The sequence below is a fragment of the Macaca nemestrina genome, chromosome 1 (assembly GCF_043159975.1).
Source record: "Macaca nemestrina isolate mMacNem1 chromosome 1, mMacNem.hap1, whole genome shotgun sequence".
NCBI classification, from domain to species: Eukaryota; Metazoa; Chordata; class Mammalia; order Primates; family Cercopithecidae; genus Macaca; species Macaca nemestrina.
This window is the reverse complement of record NC_092125.1, coordinates 7,690,021-7,707,981: the sequence shown is the minus strand read 5'-3', so window position 1 is coordinate 7,707,981 and position 17,961 is coordinate 7,690,021. Positions and strand designations below refer to the sequence as shown.

At 38.8% G+C, this 17,961-nt stretch overlaps 1 long non-coding RNA gene across 9 annotated transcripts in view; it reads right to left on the bottom strand.

Moving 5' to 3' along the window:
- Positions 1–5,878, bottom strand: part of LOC105474646 (uncharacterized) — a 51,664-nt gene extending 45,786 nt beyond the window's left edge. For all 9 annotated transcript variants that reach the window (XR_011610183.1, XR_011610187.1, XR_011610188.1 and 6 more), the window contains exon 1: positions 261–5,878. This is a non-coding gene — a long non-coding RNA (uncharacterized lncRNA). The remainder of the gene's footprint in view (positions 1–260) is intronic.
- Positions 5,879–17,961: the final 12,083 nt, after the last annotated feature.

Here is a 17,961-nt window from a genome sequence, read left to right as displayed (position 1 = left end):
GCTTTCCTTACTCAACAATATCCCATGCTCTAAACCTCCTTTCATCAAAATTATGCCCCATTCCCTTACTGCTAAGTGAAGTTAATTTGATTGATTACTATCAATCAAGACACTAATGATTTAATATATATTTGAATTTATCAGGGATTGTTTGATGAGAACACTTAACATGAGATCTATCCTCTTAACAAATTTTCAAGTGCACAGCATAGCAGTGCTGACTCTAGGCACAATGTTGTACATAGAGATCTAGAACTTACCTTCCATAAATGCGTTTAGTTGAGGTTTTCTCAAAGAAGTGGTTCAAATAATGTCTTTATATAGTACCTACTCTATGTCAGGTACCCTGGAAAATCTTGGATATTCAGAAGTAGACAAAATACATGCAGTCCTTATCTTCTTGGAGCATTATAATGTAGTGGATCTTTGAGTGAACATTGCAGAGTGGCTGTCTCCATACCATTCCAATCACATCATCCTGCATGCAAACCTCCCTGTAGGGAGATCTTCTATCATGACATCACACAGACTGTAAACAATCTATAAAAGTTCATTCTGGGTAGCATTTGTTTTCTGAGACTCAGGATGTAATGCTGTTGGTGTTATTCTAGCACCAACAATAACCACGTGAGACAGTTCTATTCCCATTTTGCAGAGAAGACTGGCTTTACAGAATTAAATCCTCTACCTATGGGTCATGGGACAAGCAAATAACAGTATCAGGATCTGGAGATGACTTTGAACTCCAAGTCCAACATTGTCCACTCCACCACAGGTGCCACCTCAGATTCTCCCCAAGTCCCCATGGATATGGAGTGAGTAGATAATCAGGATTTGCATGCCATCTTCAGCTTCTCACTGGATGCCCACATGGTGGGAGGAATGTAACTGTAACACAGGTTTTAAGGTCTTACTACCATAATAGTCCTATGCTAATAACGTATCATTCTTACTGTGTAAATCAAGACACTTATTGGATGCCCACATGGTGGGAGGAATAGAATTGTAAGGCCAGTTTTAAGATCTTACTATTGTAATAGTCCTATGCTAATAACGTATCATTCTTACTGCGTAAATCAAGATTGACAAGCTGTTCAGCCATCCAGCTCACTTTTAATAATGATTCATTACATTCATGAAACTGAGAGTTGATGTAGCATGAAAAATCATAGTGCTACTTTATGAATATTATATAAACGAGTCAACAATGGCATCTGTGTATTGGGCCCTAGATGGTTCATTTCTTCACTGCAGGCAGAGACCCACTAACTCAAAAGTCTGATAGCTCCAAACTCAAATTTTTACACATCCAATTGTTAAATCGGTCCAAATAAGCAGATAGTCCAAATTAGCATATTTGTAGCCACTTAGAGCCCGTGTGTATTGTGTACTCAGTAAAACTGCTCCAAACATCTGCTAGCAACAGACAAGTTCTGGGCCCTACAGACCCCAAGCTGCTGCCGCCCTTTGGAGCCGTCTGAGTCAGACTCTTGCCATGCTGCTAATGACGTTATTGAGACACATAGCCCTCTATCAAATTCCCCTCTTCCCTGGAAGTTCCCTTGCCCTCCACTCCTTCTGAGTGGTCATTCCCTGTACTTTAAACTCTGGAAGATCTCATGCTATGAGGGACTTCTCCTGCATGCAAACCTGTCAAAGGGAAATAAAACTTATCTGTGTTATTGCCACCTTATGGTCATGTATTCTTTTTAAAAATCAGCCCCCATATCCCTCAAAGCATCTACAATAATCTAAAATGTCCTTGTTTCATTTGAAGACACACAACATACATACTCCCCAAGCAAAAGCATGAAGTCAGCTTATTTTCATTTGTGCGTGGTATTTGGTAAATATTCAGCCACAACTAGTATTATGGAACGGTAGTAGGCACAGGTGATTCTTATTTGACAGTTGTGTCACTTGTGACATAGAAGTGAACTAATTCACAGAGTAGATACTACCAGTCACATGAACTCAGTAGCTCACTGCTTCAAAGTTAATAGAGTGCCCTCATGAGATCAGTCCTATTTTGGAAATGTTTGGGGGTCATAGGAATAGAAAGTAAAGAACATCTTGTGGTCCCAGAAAATAAAAGGAAACACTAAAAAATAAAATAAAATAAAATAAAATAAAATAAAATAAAATAAAATAAAATAAAATAAAATAAAATAAAATAAAATAAAATAAAATAAAATAAGGCTTGTTTAAGTACAAGGGCCCACTTGACTGGTTAACGTTAGAGCAAATTGAGTCACTAAGTAAATAATGGTAGTACTGAACACACAGAATAAAATAAATATCTATGGTTCCAAATTGTTATAAATAATAAAATAAGCAAACAAACAGGGAAAGAAATGGCTCTTCCTCATAGTAGAATTTAAATAAATGGAGAAGATAAAAAACCATAATCGCCATTAGGCAACTACCACAATAGTAATTATCACAGACAGACAAGGTGCTCTCATGACTCTCGTGGATGCAAAAATTTATGAAAGTTTGAGAATAGAATTTGCAAGTTTCAATGTATTTCCCCAAGATACATATTAACTACAAAGGGAAAAATGTAACTTTACAGTAAAAAACATGGCAGACACCCACCTAACCAAAGCAATCAAAGTAAATATCAATGATAAGACACAGAGATTATCAACCCCTTAGTATGATGCCCTGAGGACACCACAACACCATTTCTGTGGCATTCTTGCCAAAAATCTGTAACTTCATTCCAATTATGAGAAAGTATCAGAAGAATTCAGATTGACAGACATTCTATAGAACAACTGATCCAGCCAGGCATATTGCACTCTGTGGTCCCAGCTATTTAGGAGGCTGAGGCAGGAAGATGTCTTGAGGCCAGGAGTTTGAGGCTGCAGTGAGCTATGATCAAACCTGTCACTAGTCTCTGCACTCCAGCCTGGGCACCATAGCAAGACCTGATCTCTAAAACAAAACAACACATCAATACTCTTCATAAGTGTCAAGTGATAAAAGATAAAACCAAGGACTAAAAAAATGTTACAGACAGGAGGAGACTAAGGAGAATTAACTAAATGCAATGTGGGATCCCAGGTAGCATCTTGGAACAGAGAAAGGATGATAATGGAAAAAACGGTGAAATTTGGGAAAACATCTATAATTAATATTATACTGATGTTAGTTTTCTGTTCTTGACCATCGTGCTATGGTTATGATGTAAGATGTTCACATAAGGGTAAGTAAGCTGGTGAGACATAAAGGAATTTTTTGTACAATTTTTCCAACTTTTCTGTAAGTCAAAAATAGGTCAAAATAAAACGTTTAACAAAATGAATTAATATTTAAAAAGTGGTTGGTCAGTGAGGCAAACACTAGGTGCTAGCCTCATAGCTAGGAAAAAAAAAAAAGAAAAAAAAACCCTGAAATTAGGTGACAGGGTCTTTAATCCAGTTTTTTGGTTCAAACAAATTGAGAAAGAGAAATGTTCCATAATTTAACAAAAGCAACCCAGACACAAACCACACCCTAGTTTTCAGCTCAGATTGTCTTCCTAGACTTCTTAGTATATCCTAAAGTCATAGGCAGGAAGTCCAATGTCAAGGACAATTACACAGAATGGGAAATCTTATGTGACATATTTATGGTTTTTTAGTTTTTGAACTTATACAGTCAGGATAATTTTCTGAAATGCATGCTCATTTAGGATCAGGGAATATTGAAAGGGATATTGATGAATAATCAATAAAATTACATCCAATGATTATGAAAGTATAAAGTATAAATGTTGCTTACATTAAAATCAGAATGTCAGTAGAGAATATTTGCTAACAGTATGTATGTTGAAGGAGGGTTTTATTATTTTGGGGAAAATGACACAAAATTCCAGGAAATTACGATCTTACTATTCTCGCCACAGGTGAAACAGGAAAATCACTTTTGAAACAAATATTTGATTATTAGGATAAAATAGCAACGAAGTTTTTCCTTCTTAATAATCAAAGTTTTTTTAAGACTTCAAGGAAATAACGCAGAAATAACTAGAGAACTTAAAAGAACAGAAGAGACTGATAATGTGAAATCCTGCCCAGATGATCTAAACAGCTTTGTAATAAGAATGATACAATGTACATTCATGAGATGTACCAAAAATGGTTACCGTTTTATCTTGAATACAGTGAATTGCTAATTTATGTATTAAAAATTACCATTGTGTTACACAGATTACTGGTTCCCAATCCTGGCTACACCACATAAAAACCACTTGGGGAGTTTTTTATAAAAATGCCAATAGCTGGTCCCTTCCCTCAGAAATTCTAACTTAATTCATGAGAAGTGAAGCTGAGCATCAACGTTTTAAAAGTTCCCAAAGGGATTCTAGTGTGTCCTTCTCCAACAACTAGGGTGAGAATTACTGTTACAGGTCCTTTTTATTCAAATATATGTCATTGGATATACAAGATAAATATTATAAGCAAAATTACATTTTTGCACGATATATCATAATTCAGTCCTTGAAGCAGCATTCTTAAACTTTAATAGAAATGGATGCCAGAAAATATGCTAACTAAATTGAATCTAAATAATGATAATTATAAATATAACAAAATAACAAAATCAGAAGGATTTAGTTTATTGGCATCTCATCCCAAGTAGAATGAAATTCATCTAATTTCATTTAAGATTATTTTGGTGTAAGAAATGTTCTTGGTTTAATTTTTCTTTCCCCCTAAAAAGATGACTAAAAGGTGTAACTCTAAACCTTATTTTTGTTTTGTGTGTCTACTCACATACCAAATGAAACCATATAGAGCTGTATCATCAAAAATCAAAAATTTGTAAGTTACCCTGGTAATTTTCTTGATTAATGCGTCAATGGTTTAAAAAGCAAATAAAAACCAATCCTCTATTGAGATACTTTCTGGTAAAGCACTTTCCACCTTGTTAAAACTGTGAAATGCGTTTGAAGTAGTCCTAATTGAAATTAACACATCTTGGAATCACGAGGTCAGGAGTTGGAGACCAGCCTGACCAACATGGTGAAACCCCATCTCTACTAAAAATATAAAAATTAGCTGGGCATGGTGGCACGCATCTGTAATCCCAGCTACTCGGGAGGCTGAGGCAGGGGAATTGCTTGAACCTGGGAGGTGGAGGTTGCAGTGAGCCAAGACTGCGCCACTGTACTCTAGCCTAGGCGACAGAGCGAGACTCCGTCTCAAAAACAAACAAACAAAAAAACCCCCACATTTTTAGCTACTATTGTGAGAAGCTGACTATTTCTATCACCTTCACTGGTTGGTTTGACAATCACAAGAACATACAAGTTTTATTCAAACAAACATCCTCCCTGTACACCACAAAGCGTTGGTTGGTATGGTAAGTCAATCTGGCCTGCTCCAGAATAATTCTGGGTTGTGGTTTTCTCGGCAATTCAATCTTCAATACAGTTTTCAACATAAAATTGAAGTTCTTTAAGTTAGTTTCTGACAGGAAAGGCAGTTAACTTTCTGCCATTGAGCAGACATGGCCTAAATAAAAGTGTTTTCCTTTCATTCTTGATTTCTAAAGAAAATTTTAGGGGATAACAGTAGAGACCAAGACTCTTCGTATCACTGGGCTAAAGGTGTATCTACCTATTATTATGTTGTTTCAATCAGAAAAATATTCTTTCAAATGTGTACCAGTAAGGCATGGTACTCAAAGAAACTAAACGTTCATTGTAGCACATTTTTAAAAAAAGTGTAAGAAGAGAGGTTTGTCTGTTTTGAGACAGAGTCTCACTGTCATCCAGGCTGGAGTGCAGTGGCACAATCTCAGCTCACTGCAACCTCCCCCTCCCAGGTTCAAGCAATTCTCCTGCCTCAGCCTCCCAAGAAGAGAGTTCTTGATCATGATCCTAGCTATGCCTCCAAATGTCAGCTACTGAAGAACTGTTGAGCATCCTCCACACACCAGACTCTCTGAGGCACAGAAACTACAGAAGATAACAAAATACCTATCTTTAGGTCACTTCATTGCACCTTACTTCAGCATCCCCAGTTTAAAATAAAAGTCATGCTTCTTGCTGAATTGAAGTTAAGCTCTCTGTGGTAATCATTCTTGTTTCTTCTGGGACATACTTCATCAAACATCCTTTCTCTTGTATCTTCGGTCTATTTTCACTTCAAGTCTCTTTGTCAGTAAAAAGTTCAGAGTTTAGTATCTTTTTGAAAAAGGAAGAGAAGGAAGAAAGGAAGGGAAGAGGAAAAACAAGCAGAAATAAAACTTTCCTGGACTTTCCTAGTCCCTCAAGCAAAAGACCGGCCTCTTTCCTTTCTTTCCAAATATAATGAAAGAGCTTAAGGAAAAATTTGATGGATTTGAGAATGCTACAAAAAAATGCAAATTTTCTGCATGCCAAAACATTCTGCAGACCCAGTTATAAGCCAAACAGAAAACTGGGAAAAAAATATTTACACGAAATATGTCATAGGGTCCACGAACTTGATATATACAAAATTCATTCAAATGCATATAAACACACTCACATCCTAAGAGAAAAATAAATTTAAGGAACAGGAAATTTATAGAAAAACAAATGACTGATAAATATGTAAATAACTTGTCACTACAATAGTAGTCAAAGAAATTCAAACAAAAACCATAAGGTACTTAAAATTTTAGTTCAGCAATTTTTTGAAATGACAATGATAATTGTTGGCTGAAAAAGAATCCTCATACAATTGCTAGTAGCACCATCGATTTATACCTGTTTCTTGGAAAAGAGCTCAGTAACACAACCAATCATCAAAATTTGCAGGTTCCGTATTTGCTAATTCACTTACAAAAATCTGTTACCCCAAAATCAGTATTTCTGGCGGTTTTGCAGTCATTTGTGAACATGCACAGAGTGGCAAAAAACGTGGGTCATTTGATGTGCACATTCCCAGCCAGGGTCAAGCAAGGTGAGGCTCTGCCTTTTCATGTCAGCTTTTAGACTATAAATACATGTCCTGTTCATGGTCTAATTCATGATGTTTTACTCATTAGTAGAAGAGTTAAATAATGCCATCTTTGTATCAGTTATCACATGTTTCAAATATAAAGTCAACTATTTCCAGTAATAGCTGGAAGTTATTTTTGTTGAGGTGTTGAAGGTGAAACAATATCGTGAATGTTATTGTTAAGTTCTATTAAAAACCTCAACACCGAAGATAAAGTAATTTGATACAGAAGTAATACAGAGACTTATTTTGGTGGAGTACACAGTTGTGGTAAAAGCAATGTTTTTACTAAATTAAGAAGCCGGTGGAACAAAAGTGTATTTGGAGCTGGTTTTGGTCCAAACACAATTCAAACAAGCTGTGATATTTTCCCAATTGAAATAGGGACTGTCTTTGTCAATGTGTATAACTATTTTTACATGCAATTTTAGAGGAACTGAATCAAAAAGCTTTGTGATAAAGCTGATGTCAAAAACAAAATAGGTTGGTGGTACACACGTTTTCTCCAGCTCTTAAGAGTTACCTCATAAATCATCTTAAGCATCCTACAGTGGAATATTTTTGTGAATATATCTTCTAAATTTTAGTTTTCTGTTTTGTTTTGTTTCGTTTTTTTCTGAGACAGAGTCTCGCTCTGTTGCCCAGACTGGACTACAGTGGTGCAATCTTGCCTGACTGCAACTTCTGCCTCCCGGGTTCAAGCAATTCTTGTGCCTCAGCCTCCCAAGTAGCTGACTACAGACTACAGGTGCACACCACCATGCCCGAGAAATTTTTTGTATTTTAGTAGAGGTGGGGTTTCACCATGTTTTCCAGGCTGGTCTTGAACTCCTGAGCTCAGGCAATCCACCCGCCTCGGCCTTCCAAAGTGCTAGGATCATAGACGCGAGCCACTGCACCCAGCAGTAATTTGTTTAATATTATTTAGTGTTTTGGGCTAAATAATGGCTGTCAAAGATATATAAGTCCTAACTCCTAAAAACTGTGAATGTTACTTTGTATGGCCAAAAAGGACTTCACAGATGTGATTAAGGATCTTGAGACTGGGCAGTTGTCCTGTATTATCCTAGTGGACCCTAAATGCCATCACATGTGTCCATATTCTTATAAGGGAGACAGGAAAATTTGACACAGGCTGAAGAGGAGGCAATGTGACCATGAGATCAGAGACTGGAGTTATGTAGCCGTGGGTGAAGGATTGCCGCAAGCACCAGTCCTATGCAACTGATTTCAGCCTTTTGCCCTCCAGGACTTGTGAGATAATAAATTTCTGTTGTTTTAAGCCATCAGATTTGTGGTGATGTGTATGGTAGCCACAGGAAACTAATACAGTGAGAAATCTTTAATCTAGGTATTTAATAAATGTAGCACCAAAATTTCAGGGGTTCTTACCTCTTAAATTTGAATTGCAATGATTGAGAAAAAGCTTGCAAGCAGGAAGACACTGAAATCTGTCTCAACAAAAACAAGAACTGAACAAAGTAAACGATGAGAGGTCAAATCATGCATGAGGTTTAACTTGAAAAATCTCGGCCGAATAGGAACAGCTCCAGTCTCCAGCTCCCAGCGCAAGCGACACAGAAGACAGGTGATTTCTGCATTATCAACTGAGGTACTGGGTTCATCTCACTGGGGAGTGCCGGACGATCGGTGCTGGTCAGCTGTTGCAGCCCGATCAGCGAGAGCTGAAGCAGGGCGAGGCATCGCCTCACCTGGGAAGCACAAGGGGGAAGGGAATCCCTTCTCCTAGCCAGGGGAACTGAGACACACAACACCTGGAAAATCGGGTAACTCCCACCCCAATACTGCGCTTTAAGCAAAGTGGCACACAAGGAGATTATATCCCACACCTGGCCGGGAGGGTCCCACGCCCACGGAGCCTTCCTTATTGCTAGCACAGCAGTCTGCGATCTAACCGCAAGGCAGCAGCGAGGCTGGGCGAGGGGCACCCGCCATTGCTGAGGCTTAAGTAGGTAAACAAAGCCCTGGGAAGATCGAACTGGGTAGAGCTCACAGCAGTTCAAGGAGGCCTGCCAGTCTCTGTAGACACCACCTCTGGGGACAGGGCACAGCTACACAACAACAACAACAACAACAAAAAGCAGCAGAAACCTCTGCAGACGCAAGCGACTCTGTCTGACAGCTTTGAAGAGAGCGGTGGATCTCCCAACACGGAGGTTGAGATCTGAGAACGGACAGACTGCCTGCTCAAGTGGGTCCCTGACCCCTGAGTAGCCTAACTGGGAGACATCCTCCACTAGGGGCAGACCGACACCCCACACCTCACACGGTGGAGTACACCCCTGAGAGGAAGCTTCCAAAGCAAGAATCAGACAGGTACACTCACTGTTCAGCAGTATTCTATCATCTGCAGCTTCTGCTGCTGACACCCAGGCAAACAGGGTCTGGAGTGGACCTCAAGCAATCTCCAACAGACCTACAGCTGAGGGTCCTGACTGTTAGAAGGAAAACTAACAAAGAGGAAGGACACCCACACCAAAACCCCATCAGTACGTCACCATCATCAAAGACCAGAGGCAGATAAAACCACAAAGATGGGGAAAAAGCAGGGCAGAAAAGCTGGAAATTCAAAAAATAAGAGCGCATCTCCCCCTCCAAAGGAACGCAGCTCATCGCCAGCAACGGATCAAAGCTGGACAGAGAATGACTTTGATGAGATGAGAGAAGAAGGCTTCAGTCCATCAAACTTCTCAGAGCTAAAGGAGGAATTACGTACCCAGCGCAAAGAAACTAAAAATCTTGAAAAAAGGGTGGAAGAATTGATAACCAGAATAATTAATGCAGAGAAGGCCATAAACGAACGGACAGAGATGAAAACCATGACACGAGAAATACATGACAAATGCACAAGCTTCAGTAACCGACTCGATCAACTGGAAGAAAGAGTATCAGCGATTGAGGATCAAATGAATGAAATGAAGCGAGAAGAGAAATCTAAAGAAAAAAGAAGAAAAAGAAATGAACAAAGCCTGCAAGAAGTATGGGATTATGTAAAAAGACCAAATCTATGTCTGATTGGGGTGCCTGAAAGTGAGGGGGAAAATGGAACCAAGTTGGAAAACACTCTTCAGGATATCATCCAGGAGAACTTCCACAACCTAGCAGGGCAGGCCAACATTCAAATTCAGGAAATACAGAGAACGCCACAAAGATACTCCTCGAGAAGAGCAACTCCAAGACACATAATTGCCAGATACACCAAAGTTGAAATGAAGGAAAAAATCTTAAGGGCAGCCAGAGAGAAAGGTCGAGTTACCCACAAAGGGAAGCCCATCAGACTAACAGCAGATCTCTCGGCAGAAACTCTACAAGCCAGAAGAGAGTGGGGGCCAATATTCAGCATTCTTAAAGAAAAGAATTTTAAACCCAGAATTTCATATCCAGCCAAACTAAGTTTCATAAGTGAAGGAGAAATAAAATCCTTTACAGACAAGCAAATGCTTAGAGATTTTGTCACCACCAGGCCTGCCTTACAAGAGGCCCTGAAGGGAAGCACTAAACATGGAAAGGAACAACCGGTACCAGCCATTGCAAAAACATGCCAAAATGTAAAGACCATCGAGGCTAGGAAGAAACTGCATCAACTAACGAGCAAAACAACCAGTTAATATCATAATGGCAGGATCAAGTTCACACATAACAATATTAACCTTAAATGTAAATGGACTAAATGCTCCAATTAAAAGACACAGACTGGCAAACTGGACAAAGAGTCAAGACCCATCAGTCTACTGTATTCAGGAGACCCATCTCACATGCAGAGACACACATAGGCTCAAAATAAAGGGATGGAGGAAGATCTACCAAGCAAATGGAGAACAGAAAAAAGCAGGGGTTGCAATACTAGTCTCTGATAAAACAGACTTTAAACCATCAAAGAGCAAAAGAGACAAAGAAGGCCATTACATAATGGTAAAGGGATCAATTCAACAGGAAGAGCTAACTATCCTAAATATATATGCACCCAATACAGGAGCACCCAGATTCATAAAGCAAGTCCTTAGAGACTTACAAAGAGACTTAGACTCCCATACAATAATAATGGGAGACTTCAACACCCCCACTGTCAACATTAGACAGATCTACGAGACAGAAAGTTAACAAGGATATCCAGGAATTGAACTCATCTCTGCAACAAGCAGACCTAATAGACATCTACAGAACTCTCCACCCCAAATCAACAGAATATACATTCTTCTCAGCACCACATCGCACTTATTCCAAAATTGACCACATAATTGGAAGTAAAGCACTCCTCAGCAAATGTACAAGAACAGAAATTATAACAAACTGTCTCTCAGACCACAGTGCAATCAAACTAGAACTCAGGACTAAGAAACTCAATCAAAACCGCTCAACCACATGGAAACTAAATAACCTGCTCCTGAATGACTACTGGGTACACAACGAAATGAAGGCAGAAATAAGGATGTTCTTTGAAACCAATGAGAACAAAGATACAACATACCAGAATCTCTGGGACACATTTAAAGCAGTGTGTAGAGGGAAATTTATAGCACTAAATGCCCACAAGACAAAGCTGGAAAGATCTAAAATTGACACTCCAACATCACAATTAAAAGAACTAGAGAAGCAAGAGCAAACACATTCAAAAGCTAGCAGAAGGCAAGAAATAACTAAGATCAGAGCAGAACTGAAGGAGATAGAGACACAAAAAACTCTCCAAAAAATCAATGAATCCAGGAGTTGGTTTTTTGAAAAGATCAACAAAATTGAAAGACCGCTAGCAAGACTAATAAAGAAGAAAAGAGAGAAGAATCAAATCGACGCAATGAAAAAATGATAAAGGGGATATCACCACCAACCCCACAGAAATACAAACTACCATCAGAGAATACTATAAACACCTCTACGCAAATAAACTGGAAAATCTAGAAGAAATGGGTAATTTCCTGGACACTTACACTCTCCCAAGACTAAACCAGGAAGAAGCTGAATCCCTGAATAGACCAATAGCAGACTCTGAAATTGAGGCAATAATTAATAGCCTACCAACCAAAAAAAGTCCAGGACCAGATGGATTCACAGCTGAATTCTACCAGAGGTACAAGGAGGAGCTGGTACCACTTCTTCTGAAACTATTCCAATCAATAGAAAAAGACGGAATCCTCCCTAACTCATTTTATGAGGCCAACATCATCCTGATACCAAAGCCTGGCAGAGACACAACAAAAAAAGAGAATTTTAGACCAATATCCCTGATGAACATCGATGCAAAAATCCTCAATAAAATACTGGCAAACCGGATCCAGCAGCACATCGAAAAGTTTATCCACCATGATCAAGTTGGCTTCATCCCTGGGATGCAAGGCTGGTTCAACATACGCAAATCAATAAACATAATCCAGCATATAAACAGAACCAAAGACAACCACATGATTATCTCAATAGATGCAGAAAAGGCTTTTGACAAAATTCAACAGCCCTTCATGCTAAAAACGCTCAATAAATTCGGTATTGATGGAACGTATCTCAAAATAATAAGAGCTATTTATGACAAACCCACAACGAATATCATACTGAATGGGCAAAAACTGGAAAAATTCCCTTTGAAAACTGGAACAAGACAGGGATGCCCTCTCTCACCACTCCTATTCAACATAGTGTTGGAAGTTCTGGCTAGGGCAATCAGGCAAGAGAAAGAAATCAAGGGTATTCAGTTAGGAAAAGAAGAAGTCAAATTGTCCCTCTTTGCAGATGACATGATTGTATATTTAGAAAACCCCATTGTCTCAGCCCAAAATCTCCTTAAGCTGATAAGCAACTTCAGCAAAGTCTCAGGATACAAAATTAATGTGCAAAAATCACAAGCATTCTTACACACCAGTAACAGACAAACAGAGAGCCAAATCATGAATGAACTTCCATTCACAATTGCTTCAAAGAGAATAAAATACCTAGGAATCCAACTTACAAGGGATGTAAAGGACCTCTTCAAGGAGAACTACCAACCACTGCTCAGTGAAATAAAAGAGGACATAAACAAATGGAAGAACATACCATGCTCATGGATAGGAAGAATCAATATCGTGAAAATGGCCATACTGCCCAAGGTAATTTATAGATTCAATGCCATCCCCATCAAGCTACCAATGAGTTTCTTCACAGAATTGGAAAAAACTGCTTTAAAGTTCATATGGAACCAAAAAAGAGCCCGCATCTCCAAGACAATCCTAAGTCAAAAGAACAAAGCTGGAGGCATCATGCTACCTGACTTCAAACTATACTACAAGGCTACAGTAACCAAAACAGCCTTTTGGTACTGGTACCAAAACAGAGATATAGACCAATGGAACAGAACAGAGTCCTCAGAAATAATACCACACATCTACAGCCATCTGATCTTTGATAAACCTGAGAAAAACAAGAAATGGAGAAAGGATTCCCTATTTAATAAATGGTGCTGGGAAAATTGGCTAGTCATAAGTAGAAAGCTGAAACTGGATCCTTTCCTTACTCCTTATACGAAAATTAATTCAAGATGGATTAGAGACTTAAATGTTAGACCTAATACCATAAAAACCCTAGAAAAAAACCTAGGTAATACCATTCAGGACATAGGCATGGGCAAGGACTTCATGTCTAAAACACCAAAAGCAACGGCAACAAAAGCCAAAATTGACAAATGGGATCTAATTAAACTAAAGAGCTTCTGCACAGCAAAAGAAACTACCATCAGAGTGAACAGGCAACCTACAGAATTGGAGAAAATGTTTGCAATCTACTCATCAAAGGGCTAATATCCAGAACCTACAAAGAACTCAAACAAATTTAGAAGTAAAAAACAAACAACCCCATGAAAAAGTGGGCAAAGGATATGAACAGACATTTCTCAAAAGAGGACATTCATACAGCCAACAGACACATGAAAAAATGTGTCTATATAATTCTTCAAGAGAATTATAGTTAGGCCGGGCGCGGTGGCTCAAGCCTGTAATCCCAGCACTTTGGGAGGCCGAGGCGGGTGGATCACGAGGTCAGGAGATCGAGACTATCCTGGCTAACATGGTGAAACCCCGTCTCTACTAAAAATACAAAAAACTAGCCGGGCGTGGTGGCGGGCGCCTGTAGTCTGAGCTACTTGGGAGGCTGAGGCGGGAGAATGGCGTGAACCCGGGAGGCGGAGCTTGCAGTGAGCCGAGATCACGCCACTGCACTCCAGCCTGGGAGACACAGCGAGACTCCGTCTCAAAAAAAAACAAAAAAAAAACAAAAAAAAAACAAAGAGAATTATAGTTATATTACTTAACTATATAATTTATCATCCAAACTTGAAGCCTTTGAAGAATAAAAAAAGAATAAAATAATTCAAGTTTTATAATTTTGGAAACTTTTATTGACCAAAAAATTGGGTTTATCACATTAGTGGTGCTCTAAATAGTGCTACTGAAGAGCTAATTTCAAAAATAATTATCTCCAGGTTGAGGTGGGAGGGTTGCCTGAGCCCAGGAGTTGGAGGCTGCAGTGAGCCATGATCACGCCACTGCACTCCAACCTGGGTGACAGAGGGAGACTTTGTCTCTAAAAATAACAACAAAAAGCACCAGTTTTCTCTCCAGTAGGGTCTTAGTATTTTCACATGAAAAAATGCTCATCATCACTGGCCATCAGAGAAATGCAAATCAAAACCACAGTGAGATACCATCTCACACCAGTTAGAATGGCAATCATTAAAAAGTCAGGAAACAACAGGTGCTGGAGAGGATGTGGAGAAATAGGAACACTTTTACACTGTTGGTGGGATTGTAAACTAGTTCAACCATTATGGAAAACAGTATGGCGATTCCTCAAGGATCTAGAACTAGAAGTACCATGTGACCCAGCCATCCCATTACTGGGTATATACCCAAAGGATTATAAATCATGCTGCTATAAAGACACATGCACACGTATGTTTACTGCAGCACTATTCACAATAGCAAAGACTTGGAATCAACCCAAATGTCCTTCAGTGACAGACTGGATTAAGAAAATGTGGCACATATACACCATGGAATACTATGCAGCCATAAAAAAGGATGAGTTGTGCCCTTTGTAGGGACATGGATGCAGCTGGAAACCATCATTCTCAGCAAACTATCGCAAGAACAGAAAACCAAACACCGCATGTTCTCACTCATAGGTGGGAACTGAACAATGAGATCACTTGGACTCGGGAAGGGGAACATCACACACCAGGGCCTATTAAGGTGGGGGGCGGGGGGAGGGATTGCATTGGGAGTTATACCTGATGTAAATGACGAGTTGATGGGTGCTGACAAGTTCATGGGTGCAGCACACCAACATAGCACAAGTATACATATGTAACAAACCTGCACGTTATGCACATGTACCCTAGAACTTAAAGTATAATTTAAAAAAAAAAATACAATAAGGAAGGAAAAAAAAGAAAAATCTTTACATTTGAAAAAAATTATCTGATGAAATTCTGACTTATAATGTTGTACAAATTTGTATTCTCTATTGGAATAAATCACTTGAGAAGCCCTACGATTTTGCAGCATCTCAATATGGCAAATTAACCATAAATAGGAACATTTTATTTGACAAGTGCTGGGTTTTTTTTTTTTTTTTTTTAATCATCAAATTAAGTTAGTCTGAGTGGAAGCAAAAAGAGAGTATTATTTATACATTTCAGTACAAAAAAATGGTATTGGAAGTATCTTTCATTTAGTAGAATTTTCTCTGAAGTTTTCAGGTACATCAGCAACTGTAGAGACTAATTGCCCAGTGAAAAATATTGTAGAACTCTGTAGAACACAGTTCATTGGAAATATCAACATTTTACATTTATTAACCATAAATGCAACTTAAAGAAGATTGTAGGCAGTTTTATGGAAAAAGTGAAAATACTCTGGCCTGTGGCTGGGAACCCAGTGTTAGTCTTTTGGGGAAAGCCCTGAAGAGCAAGGTGAAATCTCAGCAGGTATCTCCGGGATGATCAGATGATACCAAAACAAAGGTCTCTCACCGACCTGGCTTGACACACATGATCTCAGCGCTCTGCTTCTTAACGTCATAAATGGCAGATGACAATCAGCAGTTTCTTTCTCCTGACCCATATTGCATGTGGAAGCTCTAGGTCAATTGCTCAAAAATTAATTGCTGCGTGGTCAATTCAATAAATTTACTCCTAAAAGAAAAATAATTCACTTTAACAGCTTTAATCTTGTCTTTATAATACCACCCCTTTTCTATTATTACATTTGTCTCTCCCAGATTTCTTTCTGCTGCAAAGACCACTGAGGAGGAAGAAGAGAAAAGTAAAACATAGCCATGCATAATCTTGAGAATGAAATATTCTCAAAAAATTTTGTGTATATATATATATATATTAGTTGCTTTTACGAAATTGAACCATTAAAAGAAAGAGTAAATTTGGCTGGTGGCTTTCTATGAATTCCCTGCTGCTTGTGTTGAGCTGGGTGTAGTCCCAGACCAACCAGTTCATTCATAAGTCCCAGGACTTTCCCCATTTGAAATCTGTCTGCTTAGGGAAGCCCCCGGTCCTTCAGGTTTGCTTATAGGGATCGGTGAATTATTTTTGTCTCCATCTTTAGTGTGACATTTTTGCAAGGCGTTGACCCCCATGGAGTTTATCTGGCACACATCTTTGGACACCTTGCTGGGAATAAGTCATTCTAAGACATGAGCACCATGATCAGCTAATATTTCACTTTCTTGCTCTTGCTCATTTCTAAGACACCTTAGAATTTCAATGAATAAAGTCACAGCAACCCCAGCACACTCCCCTTGTCCCTATTCTCCCTACAAGTAGTGAAGCCTAACTGAATGGCAAGCATTTACAGAGACATACTTTTTGGTTTTAAGTTTCTCAATCTTGGCTTTATTGACACCTTGAGCCAGAAAAGTCTTTGCTGTGGGCGGGGTGGTGAGGGGCTCTCCTGTGCATTAACGTTTAGTGGCATCTCTGGCTTCTGCCCAATTAGAGCCAGTAGCACCTCCCTCCTCTGCGATGACAACCAAACATGTCTCCAGACATCGCCAAATGTCCCCTGGGAGACAAAATTGCCCCTAGTGAAAAACATGGAAGTTGACTTTTGGTACAACCCTTCAGCAGGGAATTCTAAAAGCCTTATTTAGATTGCATCATAAAGCAGTTTCACTTCACTAACATCACACAAAGATGATTGCCAACTCAAAGGATTCCATGATAGCCTATAATATGCTGGGATATATCAGACAGCTGTGCAAAGACCGTCTGAGGCTAGGAACTTGATCTGCTGTAATCTTTATTACATAAGTCATTGTGTCTCTAGTGACCCTCAAATGACAGCCTATTTAGACTGAGAATGCCTGCTAAGGCAAAACATTCAGCATCATAGTGGATACATTGTTTCACAACTACAGATCAGATGCCAGTTTGGTTGTTGGGGTCCAGGCACTGCTATTCAATCTAGCTGATTTTATTTTCCAATAAAAATCTTTTTTAAAAAAACAAACAGAATGGGCCAAGGGAAAGCATGCTTTGTTTTAAAGCTACACAAGCATCATCGCATCACCCTCTGAAAAACACTGGCAGAGACAGTATTGCACGAGCTAAAAAGTAGATCCTATAGGTTCTCTATAGTTCAGTTTTCAAAGTTTGAACCGCCTTTTAATAGTGACCATTCACGCTTAAGAAATCAGAAACATATAAATTTCATCTTTCATCACAATGTTTCTAAAACTTTTTAAATTACTTTTAAATTCTATATAAAGCAACTACTTCAAACTAAGACAGAGGAGCTGGTGTTAATGTGGCTGATTTTCCAAGAATATTAGGGGTAAGTATCCTATTTTTTTAAAAATGTACCTGATAGACTACTACTTATAGATGAGATGTTTTAGTTAATGAGAGTTTCTCTTATGATCCTGTTACTTATTATATGAGGAAGAAAAAATAAACTAAATGCCTGTTCCAACTCCCTGCATAGTAGAGGTTGGTTCTATTTTAAAT